This window comes from Hemicordylus capensis, chromosome 1 (genome assembly GCF_027244095.1).
Source record: "Hemicordylus capensis ecotype Gifberg chromosome 1, rHemCap1.1.pri, whole genome shotgun sequence".
NCBI lineage: Eukaryota > Metazoa > Chordata > Lepidosauria > Squamata > Cordylidae > Hemicordylus > Hemicordylus capensis.
Window position 1 is genome coordinate 349538864 of NC_069657.1, and position 20488 is coordinate 349559351.

At 43.6% G+C, this 20488-nt stretch overlaps 1 protein-coding gene across 20 annotated transcripts in view; it reads left to right on the forward strand.

Moving 5' to 3' along the window:
• The window catches only part of EYA4 (EYA transcriptional coactivator and phosphatase 4), a 224044-nt gene that overhangs the window by 150310 nt on the left and 53246 nt on the right, over positions 1–20488 (forward strand). The gene's annotated exons all lie outside the window — the stretch shown is intronic.

Here is a 20488-nt window from a genome sequence, read left to right on the forward strand (position 1 = left end):
CCCTCCACTCTGTGTGCAGTCTGTCTTCTGTACAGACTCTGTTTCCCCACAAAGTTCCCTGGTGCCTAACGAATCTAAACTTTTTGTCCCAACACCGACGCTTCAATTTATATAACAAGACAGCTGTGCCTTTCACATGTAACAGGTAGTATTTCTGAAAACACTACCTTGGATGGAGGTACTGGACTTCAGTCTCTACCTAGCAATCTGCATTTTTTTTGCAAAACCTTTCAACCACGTTTTCAAGTATCTAAAAAGAAATTGTTTCTAAGCATTTGACAGGAACAAATTTCATAATTGTAAATAAGCTTTAGGATCCTGTGGGCTTCAGATTCAGTATATCAGTTTCTCCACACAAATATATGCATTCAGTATTATATAATCTGTGTAAAATGCTAGACACACATGCAAGCAAACACAGTGTCAAAATCCAGTTTTTCCCTATGTAAGAGATTTAAGCAGCTTTAGTCTTGGATTCATATGACTGATGGATTCCATTTCCCCCCCAATTTGTCTTATGTATTTCAACACTCTATAGTAAATATGTAAGAGGGAGGGACTACGAAGATGGTATATGTGAGAGGCAAAAAGCATTCTAGCATATATTTTAGGTTGCAGAACTTGAACTGTTGCTGAGAATGAACAAGCTGAGGGAAAGGAGTTCACAGTGTTCTACATTACATGAAACAGAACTGCAGTAAAATTTCATAGGCTACACATTCAAAACATTGCAGTCCATTTAGATGAGTGTATTTTTAAAGTGATGCAGAAGGACAGTGGCATGTGGTGTATTTTCAGGGTGGGCGTGATACTGTGCAGTGTTGCATGATCACTTCAACACTTCAGAGGTATAGGAAGTGAGTAGGCAAAAATACATTTCAGATGCAAGGGCTACTTGAGAGTTTTGAAAAGGGAATAAATATATATTTTAAGCGATCATCACAATGCGTGGAAGTTATTTAGCATGTACATAAACATGGATAGATAGATAGATAGATAGATAGATAGATAGATAGATAGATAGCCAGTAGTGGCTATAATGTTGGACAGAGACCAGATAGGTTCAAATCTTTGCTCACATAAAGTTTAATAGGTTACTTTGGGCCAGTCACCATCTCTCATCTTAAGCTGTTTCATAGGGTTTTTGTGAGGGTAAAAAGAGAATAGAAAAGACCACGTATATTGCTCTGAAGGAAAGATAGGATAATAAATAATTTGGAAAAAACAACTTAGAAAAAAACAACTAGAGCTGAACTCAGAATTTTCCAGGGTGGGGAAACACACAGTTCTAGCTTCTTAATTTGTGTTCTGCTTTTCTTTATATATACATTGATACAGCTTGAACATCAGAATCTGAAATGTTAGCTAGCCAAAATAGTGTCCCCTATGTACAATACATAAATTTAGATTATTGGTTTCTTGTATTATCATTCAGAATAAATGAAATAATTCTATGATGTTGCATGCTGCCCTAGAGTAGCCCTGAATCATTTTGCTGCTCCAGTGGAAATAAACAGGGACAGTATTGGGAACAGGGATTTCTCTGAAAGCATCTGCTTATGTCTCTTGAAATCAATACACTTGATTGCACAACCATCAGACAGAATTAATTGTGACTTTAGTGCGTGGTTGATCATTTGTTCAGACAGATGATGTCCAGCACATGTGATAAGGCTGGGGAAACACTAAGAGCATGTTTACCCTAGTGTCTCCAGTGAATGGCCCAACGCACTTTGGGGGCATTCCTTAATAATGGGAGCATTCATCTGAATGGCCCCCTACACACAGACACACACAGACACACAAAAAACCTTATCTAAACAGGCTATTGGAGCATCTGTATCTATCTATCATCACGTCCTTATGATTCCTGGTCTCTGACATCCATACAACATGCATATTTTCTGTTTTAGCAGAAACTGCCAATCCATTTTCAAAGCTGAAATAAGGAACTGAGATCACCAGCATTCTGTCCAAATTAACATAGCCACATAGATTTCCAGAGCCTCTAATCTTACCCCTAGCCACAAAACTATGTCACAGGTTGCCTTGTACCCACTTGTACCCACTTTGCCTTGTACCCACTTGTACCCACTTTCTGGTATGTCTTGTTTCTTCTGGGACATTATTTCCCCAAATTATTGTATCATTACTCCTGTTTCTACCTTGGCAAGTTTGGCACACAAATAAGATAAAGGACTGGGTCTCACGATCAGTGAGACCTGGTTTCTTCCGGTGAGCGAGGAGGGAGGCCTGGGCGGCCGGATCGGCCACCCACACAATTGTCGGCTCCGTGACGGAGCCAGCAGGGGCTGGGGGGAGCGGGGGCCAATCGGCCCCCACAAGCTCTAGCATGCCCTGCACGAGCACGCAGGGCATGCTGCCGAGACCCCCAGAGCCGGGAGATGGCTTTTCTCCCCTCTGGGAGTCTCCTCATGAGTAGCTGCGGTGCAGAGCCGCACTGCGGCTACTTAAGATCATATAGCCCTGGTTTGTGGACTGCTCGCTCCACAAACCCGGGCTAAGGGGTGGGCTACTTGAGCGGGTTAGCCGCTCAAGAACCACCGGGCTCGCGGCCGAGCCTGGTGGTTCTTACAATTAGCAAAAATCAGGCTAGGCTCTCCTAGCCCGATTTTTGCTAATCATGAGAATAGCCCCCAAGTGTGTATCACAGGAAACTGTTCTTGCAAAGTATGGTTGTGTATTTGTTCTATCTATAGGCTTTCTTTTGTTGAAATGTACACCCATTCAGTACTTTAAATGGCTAATTATGTCTCACTTGATGGCTGTTCCATAAAGTTTACCAGTTACAGAAAGCATCTGCTAATGCTATAACAACATCTATATAGCAATAAATATAAAGGAAACAACTTGTTCAATGTTGATTGCCTTGTTTTTTTCAACCCAGTTATTTCCAGTGTACTAACAGAAACGTTAACACACAAGTATACTTTTAATAAGCTGTTATAAGTGTTATTACTTTCTGATGGTCAATTGACTAGTAATGTATATTATAACTGTACATGTGTATGAACACAGATTCCAAACTGTGTTCCAATTCACACATAGGGCTGGTTCAGGTGTAACAGTTAAACTATGGTTTGGTTATTAGATACAAGCCTTAGGTTCACTCACTCCCACCTCCTCACTCCCCTCACAACCTATAGGAATATGTTTCAGCCCCCTGTATAGTTGAAGTAATATGGCCTAGGTGCTGCTGCACCATAACATCCCTACTTTACCTAACTACTTCCCCTCCTTCTCTGGCATACTCTTATTCCCTTTCTGGCTTGGACAAATAAGATTTAAAGTGGGTTTCCACTAAAAATGCTACCAAAGCTTGCCTAACTCATACCCAGATACAAAATCTTTGGGGTGGGGGGTGTTGCTAATAATGCTTACCTGAAAGAAAACTGGCTTACCCAGTGCTTGAATTACAGGGGGTCCAAGGAGGCTTCACTCTGCAACTTTTATCATGGCTCCTTAGCTACTGTTGTAGAAAGCTACTTGGGGGAGGGGGCATTTTCCCCACTACCTCCATTCTGTTCGAGGTTCCACCATGGCCCCCACAACCACCTGAATCTCTCCCCCATTTTTCTTTGTGGCTGTGTACTTGCCTGAAGAGGGCAGTATCGTCTCCAGCCCCATTTTCATGTCTGTTCAGACCCACTCATTATATGACTTTCAGGAAGAATATCTCTTTAGCTGCCTCCCTGCCTGTCTCCCAACATGCACTTGCTCCCCACATAGTCTCTCCTTTCATTAGTCTCCTGCCATACCCCAAAGCTGCTTTAGAGTCTGTCTACACAAGGGCTGCACAACTCAAATGCCCATCCACAACTTAGCATGCAGGGGCTGAGGCCAAATTTTTAGTACATTATTTCATTAAAATTAAATATTATTAGTTACTTGTGGACCTATTCCCCCTGTCAGTGGACCCATAGCGTTAACCAAGGATAGTGGCCAGAGATAGTGGTTTAGTCCCTGCTCAATCAGTGGGGCCCCTTCAATTCGAGGTTTATTACAGTTAGTGTGGCCCCTAGAGTGCATGCCAGCCTCAAACAAATGCAAAGTCCTCTCCTCTCCCTAAATTGTTGTTGCTTTCTTGCTGCAATGCTTGGCATGCTTATATGGGAGTAAACCTCACTGGGCACACCATGGACCATATTTCTGAGAAAGCGTGCACAGGATGGTGCTATAAGGCAGTTTCCAGCTCCTGTGTTGCTGCAGGATACCCGGGGGCCTATAAAATAGTCCCTGCAGGCCGAATCCGTTCCCTGGGCCTTATGTTGTGCAAGCCTGATCTACACCAAGTGAGGGAACATTTCAGCCAAGTGAAACAGCCTCCCTAACTGTATTAAAAGTTGTTTTGTATCTGGAGCAATGTCAGGATCCAAAATAATCCTGATCCAAGGTGTGCCCATTCTTGAATTCTAGCAACAGAAAGAGCAGGGAAAGCTGGGATAGTGGAGGAGAGTCCTGCTCCTGCAAAATAAATATACTTAGACTTAGTTGGGCTCTGATGTTTATGGGTCAGGAACAGAGGACATGAAAGCAAACAAATTCTTGAAAATTTTTGTTTAGAATTTCATAGGAAGCTTCCTTTTCCCGAGTCAGATCATTAATCCTTTCTAGCTCAGTATAGTCTACATTAACTGGCTGTGGCTGTCCAAGGTTTTAGGTAGGAGTCTTTTCAAGCCCTACCTGGAGATGCCAGGAGTTGAAGCGTGGACCTTCTGCATGCAAAGCAGATGGTCTACCTCTGAGCTATGGCCCCATTTCCTGTGAGAATATTCTACAGCAGACAGTGCTTGCATGTAACCAAATGGAAACCAAGGCAAACCTTCATTGCAAAGGGGACAATTCATGCTCACTACTGCAAGTCCAGCTCTCCACCCCATTAATGGAGGTGCAGGAGAACAGATCCCTGCATAAATCAAGACTAAATCCCTCTGAATGGTATCCATGTTACAGTGTGGAGACAGATTTGTGCAGGCATTTTACTTGTTCAGAGGAGTTAGTGTAATGAAAGTAATGATCTACTGTACATAACTTTCATTTGGTGCCACATCTCAGTTAATGCTCCTCCACTTGGTGATTCTTTATTGGGTAAGCCCAGCATTGGAGAGGTATTTCTCTGGACCCGACTTTCCACAAGCAGAATGAGAACAAAGTGGATGATTATTATTGCTGCAAGGATTTTTATTTTTTGATAACAGTTAACAAACACTAAAGCTCACAAAAACAAACACCAATGCTCTGTTATCTTAGTGCAGTTAAACTAGAGTTAGGAGATCATTGTTCTTGATACATGCTTTTATTGTTTTATATGCCAATTGGATACAAACCCAGAAGAAGCCACCCATCTGTAGTTTCCCATTCAGGTTTGGGAAACAAGCATGAATTGTAGTTAATTTAACAGCAAACTAAAATTTGCCCTGGGAGTAATTGGGGCATTGGCGGAGAGAGCCACAAAATCTGAAGTTCAGATCTGAGGATACCTGTTTAGCTGTTATGTCCAAAACAACCCAAGTAGTCAAAGCATTCCCAAACCATGATTTTGCCTTTATGTGAAACTCCATCAAGTATTTGAATTACCATAGTGTTCTATCCCAGCTGCAGATGCTAGATGAGCAGAAAGGTTTAGTGATGTTTGCTCTGAGCTTTAAAGAAAAATAGAGAGAGAGAGTGTGAGAGAGAGAGGCTAGTCAGGTACTCCTGTAAAATTTAAAAAAAATAATAAAATAACCTTGTTAATGGCCTAGGAGCAACTAATGTTTCAGCATTGCTGAAGCTAAGAAGGTACAGATATGAAAAGTGCTCTGGATGAGGTAGGTTACTGAGCTTCCCAATTGAAAGCAAGACATACAGTAAGTACTGTACAGTGAAATATTTTTAAACAATAATTTAACAAAATTGTTACAAAGCAATAACAAAAATTTAACAAAATGTACAGGATCATGGAGCTCAGGTGATGTTGTTTCTAGTCACCAATTTCATAACAAAATGTTTGGTGTCGGTGTGATATTCATGCAGTTACATTCCACCCACAAATCAGAATAACAATGAATATATGAGTTTTAATATGTATTGTGTTATCTCATGTACAAAATATCGTGCTTGGGAAATGAAATATTCAAAGCACAACCTTGAAGGAAGAACAAAGACTATGCACAACAAATAAGCAAAAGCGTGTTTATTTTGAAATAAACTGAAACAGTTCTAATAATCAACCTCTGGTTCACTTCTGCAAAAAGATGTTCATGCGAACAGTCTGCTTATGTGACCAGTGTGACATGGGAGTTACAGAACTTATGCAGGATCATAGCTCATCTTCCATTACATGGAGATACATGTGAACATATTCATTTGCTGTTGTTTTTGCAGAACTGAGCCAGATTGGAAATGACTGATAAGGTTGAAAGACAGTAAATATGTGTCAAATATAGAAATATATATATTTCAGTACAGGATAAGCTTGTTCACATGAATCAAATCCATGGTGGCTAGGAAGGGCTGGGGGGAAGGCAGGAGTATACCTACCTCCCCCCACACGAGCAAGGGCCTCCAGTGCTCTGCCACACCGTGAGCCCACACAGTTGGGGCAGCCTGCAAATAGGGATTCCACAACGCATTGTGTGAGCAGTGGAGAGGCTACCCACATGTATGCAGCACCTCCTGACTTCCTGGCTGCTCTATAGGCAGCACTCTATGGTGTAGAGCCAGCCGGGCTGCTGGGAGCTGCTGCAAACAGCCCTGATCATGCACGCAATTGGGGCTCTGAGGTAGGCTTGTGCATTTTGATTCGGGCACAAATCGATTTGTGCCTGAAAATGGCAATTTGGTATGATTTGTCTACAAATCGAAACCAGAATTAGATCTCCGATTATTTTCGTTTACAAACCGAAATGACCTCCTCTCTGATCTGAATTTTGTTTACTTCGGAAAACCCTTCAGACAAGTTCGGAGCTCCATTTCAGCATTGCAATTGCATTGCAATTTGTCCTTTTTGTCCCTTCAGCAGCAACTGACTGAGTGTTTGTCAGAAGGATTAGCATAGCAGAAGATAAGATATGCAAAAAGGGACAAATGAAGACAATGACATTCCCTGGGGCGATTTAATTAAGAGAAATGCACTGTATTGTGATGCAATTGTGTGCTGAGAATGAAATGATTAAGTTGAGTTGAGAGCAGCCAATCCATTGTCAACTCTGTCTGGGCTGCTGAGATTGCAAGACTTCCTTTCCTCCTGCCCCCCCCCCCCCTATTCGCCCTCTTTATTATTTTGTGTGTAATGATTAAGATTCCACATGCCCTGTCCTGTTTGCATTTAAAATATATAAGCCCTTGCAGAAAACAAAACAAATTAACAAAATGCCAGCAAGGACACCGCTCTTCAAGTCTCTTTCAAGGTATATGGGAGGCACAAGCTATTATGCTTGGTTAAAGCAAAAAGCATACACTTGCTGCTGGGTTATTATTAACACATTGGGAAGTAGCTCTTCTTTTACAATTGGACCAGCTAAGAGTGCATGCAGTAATATTTTAATTTCTGGGCTACGATGAGCTTAATTCCAAGCAGATATTCAGTTTCTACACTTACAAGTATGGTTTCCAGATGTTCACGGCCAATGGACTCAAAGGGGCAGCCCTACAAATATAATATTTAATATGAAATGTCTGTTTGGGTGTTCCACTCAATTTCCTGGAGAGATCTTGAAAAACCTTCGTATTTAGGTTAAAGACCCAATCAGTTCCATACTTCAGCTCCTGCCCAGTTGCTATGTAATTCCACATAACTAAGTTCTCTAATTGCCTGCTACCACCCAGACTCCCATGGAATTGGCCTAAGGGCTGCTTTCTTAGGAATTGTGAAAGTTAGAATGTCTTTGGGGCAGATTTGGGGCAGAACAGTGGCTTAAGTGGAAGTGTCCCAAGGGGTGCCTCCCACGACCCAGACTCCCATGGAATTGGCTGCTTTCTTAGGATTTTTTTAAAAAAACATTTTATATCCTGCTCTTCCTCCATGGAGCCCAGAGCGATGTACTACATACTTACATTTCTCCTCACAACAACCCTGTGAAGTAGACTAGGCCGAAAGAGAAGTGACTGGCCCAGAGTCACCCAGCTAGTATCATGGCTGAATGGGGATTTGAACTCTGGTCTCTCCAGTCCTAGTCCCGCACTCTAACCACTACACCACGCTGTGTAGTGTGGAGTGTCTTTGGGGCAGAAAGGGGTCTGCTGGGGCAGAACAGTGGTTTGGGTGGAAGTGCCCCAAGGGGTGCCTGCCACAACCCAGACTCCCATGGAATTGGCCTAAGGGCTGCTTTCTTGGGAAATGTGAAAGCTGGAGTGTATTTGGGGCAGAAAGGGGTCTGCTGGGGCAGAACAGTGGGTTAGGGGAGTGCCCCAAGGGGTGCCTGCCACAACCCAGATTCCAAAGGAATTGACGTAAGGGCTGTTTTATTGGAAAGTGTGAAAGCTGGAGTGTCTTTGGGGCAGAAAGGGGTCTGCTGGGGCAAAACAGTGGGTTGGGAGGAAGTGTCCCAAGGGTGCCTGCCACTACCCAAACTCCCTTGGAATTGGCCTAAGGGCTGCTTTCTTAGGAATTGTCAATGTTAGAGTGTCCTTGGGTCAGATTTGGGGCAGAAAGGGGTCTGCTGCGAGAGCCAGCATGGTGTCGTGGTTAGAGTGCTGGACTAGGACCGGGAAGATCCAAGTTCAAATCCCCATTCATCCATGATACTAGATGGGTGACTCTGGGCCAATCACTTCTCTCTCGGCCTAGTCTACTTCACAGTGTTGTTGTGAAAAAAGAAACTTAAGTATGTAGTACACCACTCTGGGCTCCTTGGAGGGAGAGCGGGATATAAATGTAATAATAATAACTAGCCAACACTGCCCAGAGCAACTGTGTGGCACTTTGGGGCCGGCTGTTTCCTCCTCCCTCTTCCTCCTGCCCCTGGTCTCTTCTCTCTTCCCCTTCCCTCTGGCCCGTGCTCTCTAGCCCTCCTCCTCTCCCGTTCCTCCCCACACACAGAGCCACAGTGGGTGGCCAAGAAGGGCCCCGCTGCCGCTGTTTTTTCTCCCTCCTGTCTGCCCGCTGCCACCTTTCTTTCCCCTCTCTCCCACCTGCTGCCGCCTTTCTCTCCCCCCACCCGCTGCCCGCCGCTGCCTTTCTCTCCCGCCGCCCGCCGCCTCCGCCTTTCCCCCGCCCGCTGCCCACCGCCGCCTTTCTCTCCCCTGCCCACTGCCCACTACCGCCATTCTCTTCCCCAGCTTGCTACCCACCATCGCCTTTCTCTCCCCGCTCCTCCAGCCGCCGGCTGGCCGGAGGCCAGTGCCCGCAATTTCTTCCCCCTCTCCTCCTCAGTCCTCACTTCGGAACTCTCGCAGCTTTTCACGAGAGTTCCACCACCAAATCCTGGGCACGCATGTCCCAAGAGAATTAAATATATAGATAATAATAACAGTGGCTTGGGTGGAAGTGCCACAAGGGATGCCTGCCACAACCCAGACTCCCATGGGATTGGCCTAAGGGCTGCTTTCTTAGGAATTGTCGAAGTTGGAGTGTCTTTGGGGCAGATTTGGAGCAGAAAGGGGTCTGCTGGGGCAGAACAGTGGCTTGGGTGGAAGTGTCCCAAGGGGTGCCTGCCACAATCCAGATTCCAAAGGAATAGGGCAGATTTTTTGTGATTTGGGGAAGTTTGAGTGTCTTTAATATTTTCTCGCAGAGGGAATAATGGTGGTTTCAGCAGCTCCATAACTTCACTTGGGGTGTGTGTGTGGTGCTGAGCGAGTGGTGGTGTAGTGCACAGAGGATGCCAACCCGCCCCCCCCCCCAGATTGCTAACACATTGGGGTACTGGACTTTGTTGTTTCTGAGGTGCTGAGTTTAGATTATCTGGTAGCAAATGAGATTTTTAATGAAAAACCATGAATCCACTCTCATATGCTACCAGAGAATCTACACTCAGAACACCTCTAGAACAACAAAACCCTGTACTTCATGGGTTGGCAATCCATGTGGGTGGTTGGCACCCTATGTGCACTACACCGCCACTTGCTCTGGGCCACTCCGTTGCCCCCCAAGTGGAGTTACGGGCTGCTGGAACCTCCATTATACTCTATGAGGAAGATCTGAAAGATGTGTAACTTCATTAATTCTTTAAAAATCAGCCCTTTACCAAATTCCTCTGAAAAAAAATTGTGGTAGCTTCCTTGCACCAACTGGGCACTACCACCAACCACACTCCACTATGGGCCATCCCTTTCCCTCCCCCGCGTGAACCTATACTTTTCATGAAACCTCCATTATACCCTATGAGGAAAACCTGTAAGATACACAAACTTCAAAAATTCACCAAAAATCAGCTGTTTTCCCAATTCCTTTGAATTTTTTGTGGTAGCTTCCACTCATTGGGCACTACAACCCTCACCCACTCTTTTGGCCATGTGACCCATTTTTAATCCAAATTAATTCAGATTCAGATTAATCCAGATACAAAACAAAACGGGTGATTCAGAAGGCTTAATTTCGGACAAAATACAAAAAGGGGTTGATTTGGATTTGGTACAGATTGAAACAGAAAAAATACAAAATGCACAACCCTACTCAGAGGTAAGATGGGGCTGCTCCCTTACCTTAGTTAAAGGTAAGGTTAAATGACAGAGTAGTCCTGTTCTGGAGTAGCAGGATAGGAGTGGATCATGTGGCACCCCATGGGCCTTTCTACCTGGGATTTCCTGCTCTTACCCTGCTGAGGTAAGACCTTAATAACTGTTTCCATGTTTGCCATATGAAATAGAGAAGGTAACATCTTTGGTTGGATTAACTTCTTCTGGTATAGGAGAATGCAAATTTTCAAACTACACAAATCTCTTCATCAAAGAGGATGAAAAGGTATCTAATACTTCTAAATAGAACAGGGTTTTGTTACATATTTTAAATGCTTCAAATAGTGCTTCACAAATGTGTTATGCATTAAGAAGTCATAAGCATTAACACCTTGTTCCTTATGTCTTGTATTTGTCACTTCATTAAAATATTGCATTTTTCTACCAGAAGACTGGCACTATTTGTCTATATGCCAGTTATCATTTTTAAAATTAAACGAGAAGTTTAAAATCCATTTAAGGGTAATAAAATATTGAGATGAACTGCAACTACTTGTAAAAAGCAGATCAAGCAATTAAACTTACCGTTGCTCAAAGAGCTATGCACTATTTAGTGGCTTCTGCAATCTGAAAATAGAATCATACCTTTCATTCAAGTAGGAGACAGCTGGCTATTCTGATTTAGAGATTAGCTTAATGAAATAAACTTGGCTCTAAACATCCAGAACATACAAGATACAGTATTTTAACTCATGATTAGTTAAAATACTGGTTAATGGGTAATTATATGATTATGTACAAACTTGGTCCAAAAATGAAGCCTAGGGCAAATGGTAATGACTAATGTAATGTGGAAACTACAAATTACTTTTATTTGTTTATTTTGTGGAGCAGAGATAGGGGAATTACAATAATTGAGATCAGGTGGGTTGAAACATTACTTAAAGTGGAGCAACTCAGTATATATTTTAACAACTAACAGCTAAAACAAATTTTATCTTGTATTGATAAAACAATATGCACAGTTGGGATTGTTATAAGTGGGTAGGGCTGGAAATCACGCATACGTAATTATATCCCCCAAATATATTCTTTCGCTTTTCTCTGAAACATAGACAGGATAATATGATGGCAGTTTTCAAATATGTGAGAAATTTAAACAATGATAGTGAATAGGGCTTAATTTGAGCCAGGATTCGAAACAATGTTACCACAAAACCTGTTGCTGGTGTCAGGAGTCCCCCTTGGAACATTCCCCTCCCCCCCCCACCATTATTTTTATTTTGTAAAACTGTTTTTACATTTGTTGTATTGTGTATACTGCCAAGGGATATACATTTCAAGTGGTTGATAGACTGGATGGATGGGTGGATGGATGGATACTGTAGATTGATGAGGTGAATTACCCCAATCTGAAGCTTTACATTTGCTCTGGTACACTTGTGGAGCTCCCCCCCCCATGGTCTTTCCTGTTCATTTTTACTAAGGGAACAGATGTACATGCATAAAAACATGCAGAGGTGAATCTACTTCTTCAATGTAAATGGAGCAGCCTTTGAGGCTAGGAAAGACCCATGAGCACATTGGACATTGTATACCCTTCAGAATAGGGTTGAGCGTAGGCTGTGGTTTGGCCCGGTCTGGCTGAACCATGGACTGGTCTGGCAGTTCGAGGCTGCATGTGGGGCAGGGGGGACAGCGGCAGCAAGCAGCACCTTTAAAAGTACAGTTGCAGGACCCTACCCATGTGATCGCTGCCCCAGGCAGCTTCCTACTGCTGTCACGCTTCCTGCAGCAGCCCATGCATGCTAGTAATGCGGCTCTGGTTCACCGGACCGTGGACCAGTCTGAATTTGGACCAGGGCCTGAACTGTGGCCCATGCACACCCTTACTTCAGAAATCTCTTCATCCAAATGAGTCAGTTCTTTAACCACAGAGTGATCAGCATGGCTACATCATACACATTTCAGATTAATGGTACAAGTTTGAGGACTATTTCCTCTTATTTTAAAGATTCAGTGATTTAATATTAACCATGACTATTTTTAAGTACATGAAACACAGTCAGTCTAGGAGAGGTTCAAGGAATAATTTATATTCCAGCCCAATTTATAATTGTTAAACTCAAATTTAAGTATTGCCACCTATGTGAATGTAGTTGAGTAATTTGGGGTCCTCCCTCACATAAACAATTCAAAAATAATAAAAGCAATTTCCACTTTAGCTTAAGTACTTATCAATATGCTAGTATGAGCCTTTGATTCAGAATACAGTTAGACTGTAATCTTTAAGCACTTTAGAATTCCCTCACTAAAATTACTGGAAATCTTCCCAAGCTAAGAAATTTCATCAGGCCTGGAACAATCCCTATAGCTTAAGAGTCAGAAAAATATCTTCAGCAGTTATGATTCAATTTTTAAGCAGCGTTCCTGATGATGGATGGAAAAACATGTCAAAATGCTTTACCAGAAAAAAAAATTTGGTGATGCCAAGTGCATGGTATATTTCCCCCCTTGTGTCTGAGGACTGACTCTCCATTGGTTTTACTCATTTGTTTTAAAGAATTTTATTGCACTTTTCAGCCTGAAGGATTCCAAAGTAGTAAACAAGGGAAAAAATTAGATCAACAGGAAAATAAATTAAATAACAAAGTTAAATACTAAAAATGTCAGTAATCCAAAACTTACAGTCTCAGTCAAGATCAGGGTCCTCCAACTTTACAAAGTTGAAAAGCAACAAATACAACAGTGCCTTTCATATCTGTTTAGTTTCATCCTAGGTTCTTGATCTTACCAAGCAAGGTAGAAGCCATAGGCAGAGCAATAGGTTCTGCGTCAGAATTCCTGAACTGTACAGCCAGGTAGCTAGCACTAAAACATGAGTAAAACAAAATAGGTGCTGCACCAAAAACATCCAGGCTCATACTACTGTAGCATCTTCTTTAGTTGATTCCGCAGCCCATCTTTCATGGAGCACTACTGAAGCCTAATACCTAAAGAACCCTTCTTTGGGAGCAGCACTAGGAAAATGGAGGTTCTGTACTGGACACTCTGTGTTCTATTCTAGCTTTTTCCTGTAGAGTCTGTATTGAGGGACAAGTCAAAGCATGACTCAATGGGCCTATAGCTGATTCAGCAGAAACCAAGTTAGGGGAGTTCTCTAAGGTTGATATTCCTAGTTTTCACCAGCATATAACTGGGTCACTTCCATAGCTGAGATTCCAGAGACCATACCTGAATAAGATACGTGGCTGCCTCCTCTGAGGATATCTTTTCTGATTCAGGCTCCAAGAGTTGGAAAGTCACATCATAAGGATGCTTTATATTGCAAGGCCTGAAACTGAGCTATTATTACTTTTGCCTTGGTCCAGAGAAAGATGTATTTAAGTTCGGTTGAAATCAAAGAGACAAGATAGTTGCAACTAAGCAAGTCCCATTACTTCCAATGGAACTTAAGCATGATTGCTTGATGATTAATGATTTTCCTTGATCAAGGCATCTGCATTTCTCTCTCTAATGGCAACAGGGCACTCTGCTCATTGGCATTTCCTCTGAGTTTTATTCAGGGTTTATATCTGATGTCCTCTGAGAGGAAGACTTCCCCACATACCCATAAGCTATCTCAGGTTCAGGCAGCAGACTTCTTCTGGAACTCCTGGTAGAGAGAGCATAACAACAAAACAAAGCAACCACAGCACCAACAAAAGCCAAGACAACAATTTTAGGACGTTTCCCTCTCACAACTCAGAGTTGGTCTGTGGTCTAGGGTTTTAGCCTACAGGCCATGTCCTTTACCTGCAGTAGTGAGAAACAAGCCTGATCACCAATGCAATGATTGTGCTTCATACCAAAATTCTCAGGAGGTCTTCCACCGGTCCAGCCTGAGAGGCCTTCCTCAGAACTAATTTTGCCTCATACTAGCCCCACTTCCTTCCCTCAGCAGCAGAATTTAATGCATGATCCTTCCTGTCCACTTAGGTCTTGAGTAGGCCTTCTGAAGATGACGTATCACCATCAGAGGTATAATTGGTAGGAGTGTGGAATGGGATACTTTTGGTTATGGTAGCTGGGCTGTGGAACTCCTTGTATTAGGAGGTTAATCTCCTCCACGCCAATGTTGTTTCAGCGCCAAGTGAATACTCCATATTGGAGGTTCACCTTGGCCCCTGGGATTCTGCTAGTATTGGTGGGTCCACCTTAGATTAAATGGCATTACAGACTTCTAAAACTCAGATGATATCTTGACCAGATTGTCATCTTGGACTTGGGGGATATCCAGTGTTGAAAAGGTGCTATAGTGCCTGAAGAATGATCTATTCATCTCCCTTACAAACAGGCTGGAACAAGCCTGGGTGAGATGTGTTTGTCACCTGTGAAACCATTGTTCTCAAGCTTTCCTCCGAAGTGATTCTGCAAGAGCACATGGATCTCTTACTGGGCTTGATGACATCCTGCCAGGGGGTGGTAGTGATGCAACCCACATTCCATGCCTGTTGGTTCTACAGGTTTCTATGTCTCCTCCAGATGGTCTCTGAACCGCATTCTACTGCATATCACCACTCTGGGCTCCTTGGAGGAAGAGCAGGATATAAAATGTAAATAAAAAATAAAATACTCCAGGAGGTATGTCCCTCAGAGATCTCCCTGGGTCCTCATTATGACTGATGTGATACTTTTTAGGTGGAAAGCTCATTGTCTGCACCTAAATAGTATCTCATCAGGTGATCAATTGGTTTCTCAAAGCATTTGGTCCCACAAGGAATGTCTCAAGAATACCAACTGATTAAAAGTGACTTCAGGCCTCAGTTCTGCATCATGCTGTATATTAGGGATCAGTACATCCTGGTTTATTGATATGATGTGAGAGCCTACACCCCTTGATGGGGGTGTGCATACCCCTACATTGCATAAAGAGATAAGTGAGCTGTTAATATGGGCAAAGGAAAACCTTGAATTCCGAGGTCATCTCTTTGCCTTTCCAATCCAGTGATCAAGTAGAAAATTTATTTTCTTGGGGAAGGTTCCAGAAAGTGATTTGGAGTGGTATCAATCTGACCAAGGTTCCTGTGCGCCTTTTTGCCATTTCTACTGAGCACAAGGTGTTCATAGCAGCAATAATAGTGGCTCCATCGACCCTAGAAAGCTTGACTTATGGACTGATTGCCACATTACCACAGCTAGCTTGAAGACTTCTAGTGAAAGGAAATTTGGAGACCCAACAGTCTCAGGCATCCACATCCAGAAATGTTCCATGTAACAGACATCTAACAGGTGCTGTTAAGAAACTCTGGTAGTGTTTTTTGACTCTGAATCTTCCAGAACAGAGTATACAACTCAACCTGGAGAGCCTATTTATTAGGGTTGTGAACAATCGGAAATATTGTATCCAATGCTGGCATCTAGGGATGTGTAAAATGATTCGGGTACAAATCGATTTGTACCCAAATCTAACTGATTGGGGTAATTTGGAGACAAAACAAATCACCCCTGTGATCCATTGGCTAGATTCAGGTCCAAATTGAATCGCGCCTGATTAGATTTGAATCGATTCAAGATTCGGTTCCCTCTTATTAATTTTCCTAGATTCCCAGCTGTCATTTTTTTTTAAAAGCTAAGCTCTAGCCCTTGTAGAAGTGGAGTTATGGAGCAAAATGTGTAGTCACTATTTTTCAAGTGTTTGGATTCTTTGATGTATTATAACTTTCCCTCAATGAAGCCCTATGAGGACTCATTACACACCATCATTTCAACTGTCTTTTCGACAGTGCCAACTGTCAACTGCCATGTGCCAACTACACCCCACTACCACTTGCAAGGCAGTGGGGTACTACTTGGTTTATGTTATTGGCTGTTTTTATTGTTTTGTAAACCACCCAGAGAACATGTGTTTTGGGCAGTATAGAAATGTATTAAAGGAATGAATGAATGTTCTAGAATTTTTTTCAACTGTTTAGGCTCTTTGGTGTCTAATAACCTTTCCTCATAATGAATCCCTATGAGAATTCATTACACACCAAAGAGTCTAAACACCTCAAAAATTCCTAAAATATAAACTGAGTACCCAGTGGGTTGAGGGGGTAGTTGGAACAATGGATGCCACTAATTCCCCACCCCCATGTGCAAAGCAGTGGGGTCAAAATGAACAGAAGAAATGAAGGTGTGTAATGAAGATGCCAAAGAATCGAAACATTTCAAAAATACCTAAAAAATAAACTGAGTACCACAGTGTGTGTGTGTGTGTGGTGGTGTAGTTGACACATGGCAGTTGACAGTAGGCGCTGTCCAATGATAGTCAAAATGAACAGAAGAAACAAAGGCGTATAATGGATCCTCATAGGGATTCATTATGAGGAAACGTTATTAGACATCAAAGAATCTAAACATTTCAATATTCCTACAAATTAAAATGACCTCCACTAAACAATGCACTGTGGAAACTGATAACAAGAACTGCAAACTAAGAAAACCAGCAGGAACTACAACGAAAACAACAAGCCTGCAGCCACAGAAACCTAGAAAATAGCCCACACAGAGGAAAACACAAAGCTACCAAAAAAACCCACAAAAACCCTACACCTGTGCAAACTTTAAATTATGCATTTAAACATAAGCATCTGCTTCAAGCAACCATTTAGAAAAAAGTGGCATTTAAAGGAGAGCAATTTTTAAAACTCACATTTTAGACATGTAATAAAAATTTAAAATGCACTTTGATAAATCTTCTTTTCTTCTCTTGGTGCATGCTAAAATGAAGGAAAGTCTGCTTCAGAATGGCAGAGCCACCACATCTTTGCTGAGAGCCCACAGGCTTTCAGGCATGTGGTGGCACCAGACCACTGACTCATCACTGGCGGTGCATGCATGTTTGGTGTGTGTGTGAGTGCTAGCTACAACTAAAGGAAATAGGAAGCCATATACAAGCACACACAGAGAGACACTTCGATATACAGTGGTCCCTCGACTTACGAACTTAATCTGTTCCGAATGCACATTCGTAGGTCGAAAAGTTCATAAGTCGAAAAGCGGTTTCCCATAGGAATGCATTGGAAACGGATTAATTCGTTCCGGAGCCTAGGAAAAAGACCCAGACACCCAGTTTTTTGTGCAAAACTCTTTATCAAGTGCACTTTAAAGGCATGCAAACTGCACCGCAACATTACTTTTCAACAATAAACATTTACAACAGCACTTTATCATTTTTTTGGGACCTGATGCAGGTCACTTCAGGGCACTTTAAAGGCAGGCAGGCATACTCAGCATGCCTCAGCCTTAGCCAACATTTCCTCCTGCCTTGCCTGCTTCACCACAAACCGGTCCATGGTCTGCTGCCTCTGTCTCTTGCGGAGCATTGCTTGCCATGGGGCAACGACCACATTATCAAAGTGCTCCACAGCTTCCTGGGCTGCAGCCTGATCCTCACTGAGATCGTTCACAAAGGTCTGCAGCTCTCCCCACAGTTCGCAGGCCCTCTTATAAGACGACGAAGGCAACTGCCTTGGCTCTTCCTCCTGCTCCTCAGGTGTGTCTGGCTGCACCCCTTGCTGCTCCTATTCCTGCAGGCTCAACAGGTCCTCGGTGGAAAGTTCAAGGTTGTGTCCCTCGACCAATTCTTCCACGTCCTGTGTTGAAACCTCCAGGCCCATGGTCTGCCCCAGGGAGACGATCTCCTCTACCACAGCCTGCTCCTGTGTGCTGGATTCAGTGGAGGCAACGCAGGCTGCCCACAAGTTCTTCCAGCAACTGTTGAGGTTCCTCTGGCTGACACTGTCCCATGCAATTTTGATGAGCTGCAGGCAGCTCACGATATCGAAATGGTGCTTCCAGTAGTCAGCCAGAATGATGCCTGACCCATCCGTCATGTCCAGGCAACGCCGGAACAGCTCCCTCATGTACAACTTCTTAAAGTTGGCAATCAGTTGCTGGTCCATCAGCTGGATGAGGGGGGGGGGTGTTGGGTGGCAGGAAGATGACTCGGATGAACTTGAATTCCTCCACCAAGTCTTCTTCCAGCCCAGGAGGATGTGCAGGCGCATTGTCCATCAAGAGGATGGCCTTCAGGGGCAGGTTCTTCTCCTGGAGGTACCTCCTCACTGTTGGACCAAACACCTGGTTCACCCAGTCCACAAACAGGACCCGTGTGACCCAGGCCTTGGCGTTGGACCGCCACATGACGCTCAGCCTCTCCTTGTTGACTTTGTGCTTCTTGAAAGCACGGGGGTTCTCCGAATGGTAAACCAGCAGAGGCTTTACCTTCAGATCACCCCTGGCGTTTACACAGAAGAGGAGGGTGAGGCGGTCCTTCATCGGCTTGTGGCCAGGCATCTTGGTCTCCTCCTGTGTGATGAAGGTCCTCCTTGGCATCCTTTTCCAAAAGAGGCCGGTCTCATCACAATTGGAGACCTGCTCCGGAAGGTAGCCCTCAGCAGTCACGGTCTCCAAGAACTCGGTGGTGAATTCTTCCGCTGCAGCCAGATCCAAACTTGCAGCCTCTCCGTGCCGGACGACACTGCGGATACTGGACCTCTTCTTGAATTTCTCAAACCACCCGTGGCTTGCCTTGAACTCTTCGTGCGAAGTTCCTGGCTGCTGGGCGATCAGGTCAGCATGCAAGGCCCTGGCCTTGGCACACACGACTGCCAAAGTCACAGTGTCCCCTGCACGCTCCTTCTCGCGGATCCACAGCAGCAACTTCTCCACCTCGTCCATGATGGCAGGGCGGTTCTTGGTAAGGATCGTGACACCCTTGGCTGTCTCATGACCCATAATCCTCTCCTTGTCCTTGAGGATGGTCGCAATGGTCGAAGCACTCCTGCCGTACTCTCTTGCAAGGTCCACCACTCGCATGCCTTGCTCATGCTTGCGGATGATGTCCTGCTTGACCTCCATGAGAATCAGCTCCCTCTTGCGCTTCCCAGACTCTGCTGGCTTCTTTGGTGCCATGACGCCACAAACACTAGGAAGAAAAAAAAACATCATTAGGATCCTGAAGACAAAAGAGCAGAAAGTGCACTTTAACATGGCATGGAAAAAAGTTCAGTTTAACCAGACATGCAATTTAGCATCAAGTTGCAAAGAGCAGAAACCAAAAAGAACTCTTAAAACAGCAGAAAGGCCAGAAAGCAAAAAGGAGCCTTAAACCTGCTCAGAAAACCTAAACACAACCTCATGGCCAGCCTGAAAAATTTAGCATCAAGGTGCAAGGACCACAGGCAAAGAAATTTTTTTTACACATGGCATGGAAAGAACACCCCCCCACACACACACACACACACAAAAGACCCCCCCCCCGCAACCCCCACAGTAAAGAGAAGGAAAATCAACCTACAGTACCTTTCCAGCAGTAGAGAATTGCAGGAAAAAGAAACTCCAACACTCTCCAAGCAACTCCAACTGGCTCCAAATCTCTCTCTCTCTCTCTCCAACGCCGCTCCACACCTCCTCACTCCACGCCTCGTACAACCCACAGAGGTCTGGAAGCATGGCACAGGGGTTTTAAAGCCTCCCATACGCAAAGCGCCATGGGAGAAGCAGTTTTCGGGGGGAAATATTCGGAAAAATTCGTAAGTCGAGGAAACCGCATCTAAAATTCGTAAGTCGAGGAAACCGCATCTAAAACCGCCAACGGTTTTCCGTTCGGATGTCAAAAAATTCGTAAGCGTGCGGCCACTTTTTTCGTTCGTAAGTCGAAAAATTCGGATGTCGAGTAGTTCGTAAGTCGAGGGACCACTGTAGCTATTTACACAAACCTCTTTACAACTTATTTATTTGATTGATTGAATTATATATTGCCCTTGCAAAAATAGTTCAGGGTGGTTTACATCAAAACAAAACAATTAAAATCAAAACTAAATTAAACATTTAAACTAAA